The following is a 2,534-nucleotide window of genomic DNA, read 5'->3' as shown; positions in this document are numbered from 1 at the left end:
TTCATATTTGAACCAAAAATACATCAATAAGAGGCTCTAGATGGCCTCAAAAGCCCCCAAAAAAATGATGTTACACCACATACCTACATGTCATCAAAATCGTTGCCTATATTGGGATCCTCATCATCAATATCACCCTCTAAACATTAAAATAAGAGAGAAAAAATTTAACATGTCAAATTGAGGTTTTATTTGAGTAATGGGTGTACATTTTTACTAGGGTCATGATAGAGGAGCTCAACAATCACTGCCACCAACATTGAGGTACATAGAGGGCTTGGTGCCCTTGATTGTTGTAGATCTGATCCAAAGATATTATGATAATAGAAATAACCCAAGAATAACAAGATCAAAATAGATAGAAATTCTTCTTTATTATCAAACCCTTATGGTAGGGCAACACCATACTTTCACTCCTTAAGGAAGGAGAACACTCCACAAGCCATATGCCTGTTCATACAACAATACTTCTCTTCATATCCCTCCATGTGGAGTCTCTAGCCTCTATATAGGCCTCATGCATACAATACCATGCATCATTACCATGGTTTCCTCGTACCATCAACTAATACCATGGGCCCTTTACATTATTATTAACTACTTGTGGTCCCTTACATGACATGGGTTAACCACCTTATTTATTACTATGGCCCATCCCATTATTACATTATTACCTTGGGTACCTCCCTTGGTACCCCATATTATCCCCTCTAGGTATATAACATTCCACCCCCCTAAGCATGTTTCGTCCCCGAAACATGGGAAGAACACATATAATAAGATCTACTCAAAAGAGTAGTCCACTGATACCATGCACGTGCATCTAGCCATCCAAGAGAAAGGTGAACCCTCGATCTCGCTGGTGCCTCGCTCGCTTGAGATGGAAGTTGACCGTGGCAGCTCTTCTGTGTTGATGTGTAGTAGGTGGATCGTCTGTCCTTTCTATCCGTCATGTGACTACTTGGTTTCCATCTTGATAGTTGTCTTGCGGGGTGATGTGGGTGATGATATGTTGAAGTTTTAACCCACGATGGCTTTTGCTTGACTTCACCCTGCTGTGGTGCCTGTTGTGGTGTCTTCTTTTTCAATATGACTTCAACCACTGAGCCCTCCTCTGATGTATCATCACCTGTAACCTTTTCTTCTGCAGCCTCTGTTTGTGTTTGATTGTCGATCATCAAAGGCTCATCATCTGATATGTCAGTCCCTTGAACATCTTCTGCTTCAGCCTCCATGTGCTCTACCTGTTTATGGATGGAAATATCCTGTAATGTAATTTTCTTCTTTTTATACCATAGCTTCAGGAATTTCTTCTGCACATTAATATTGATAATACCCACGGATTCCATTCAAGGATATCCCAAAACAACATCCATATTATCCATCTCTGAAGCATAAAAATCACCATGCAACACATATTTATCCATAGAAATCTTCAAATCCTTGTACACTTGAACATCCTCATTATCAACCTGTGTATGTTCAATTTGTTTTGCTGGGACTTGCAATTTTTTTGCCAAATTAACACTGATAAAATTATGTTTACAACTAGGATTGATAGAAACAATGATTTTCTCTTTCTGAATCAATCCATGAACCTGCAATAAAGATATACCAGTAGGAAATAACCCTTTACGTGGCTCATTCTCCTTTTTTCTAGCACGAGACCATTTGTCTAAAAGGACTTTTTCAAATTCTGCATCTGAGAGTTTGGTCAACTGTTTGTTATCAAGGGAGAGATACTATTTGTAAGCCTCATCTTTGAAACCAAACCACCATGAATTCCTCCAATTTTTTTCCCATGCTGACTTTTGTTGTTTTATATATTCTTCAATAGTAGGACCATTATTTTTTCCTGTAAATGCTTCCATGAAGAGGGTTTGAAAAAAAAATTCACTTACTTGGCGAAAAATTGAAATGGCCACAATTCCTTCAATATTGCTCAGAATCTCTATTATAACCTGTTTTTAGAAATGGAACAATCATTCTTCATCTGCCCATGTGGTAGAAATCTTAATCCAGGCACTTGAAATTTCAGATCTGTGGTGCTACTCTCCCGCCGTCACCAAAATTTCGGCAAAAAAAGCTGATTTTAAATCAGCGATATATCCTTCATCCGGACTCCGATTCGACTGATTTTTTTTTTTGAAATTGGGTATTTTTTCCCAAAGAATCAAGATATGCAATTAGATTTTGCAGATCTTGTACCCAGACGTCTAGATCTGCGCCACAAAATCACTGCCCTGAAAATTGTCTGCAACCCCACTGATTTTTAGATCAGTGATATCTCCTTCATCCGGACTCCGATTCAACTGATTTTTTTTTTGAATTCGACTATTTTTGCACAAAGAATCCAGATCTGTAATTATATTTTACAGATCTTGCACCAAAATGTACAGATCTGACCTGCAAAGTCGCCGCCCCCGAAACCCTGCAAAAAATAAAAAAAATCTCCACTTTTGTGCCCAAGAAAGTGCTCTGATACCACTTGTTGTAGATCTGATCCAAAGATATTATAATAATAGAAATAACCC

The sequence above is a fragment of the Pinus tabuliformis genome, chromosome 7, assembly GCF_031772625.1.
Source record: "Pinus tabuliformis cultivar Carrire ecotype Pingquan chromosome 7, CPIR1, whole genome shotgun sequence".
In the NCBI taxonomy this organism is placed as follows: Eukaryota; Viridiplantae; Streptophyta; class Pinopsida; order Pinales; family Pinaceae; genus Pinus; species Pinus tabuliformis.
This window is presented reverse-complemented; position numbering follows the sequence as displayed.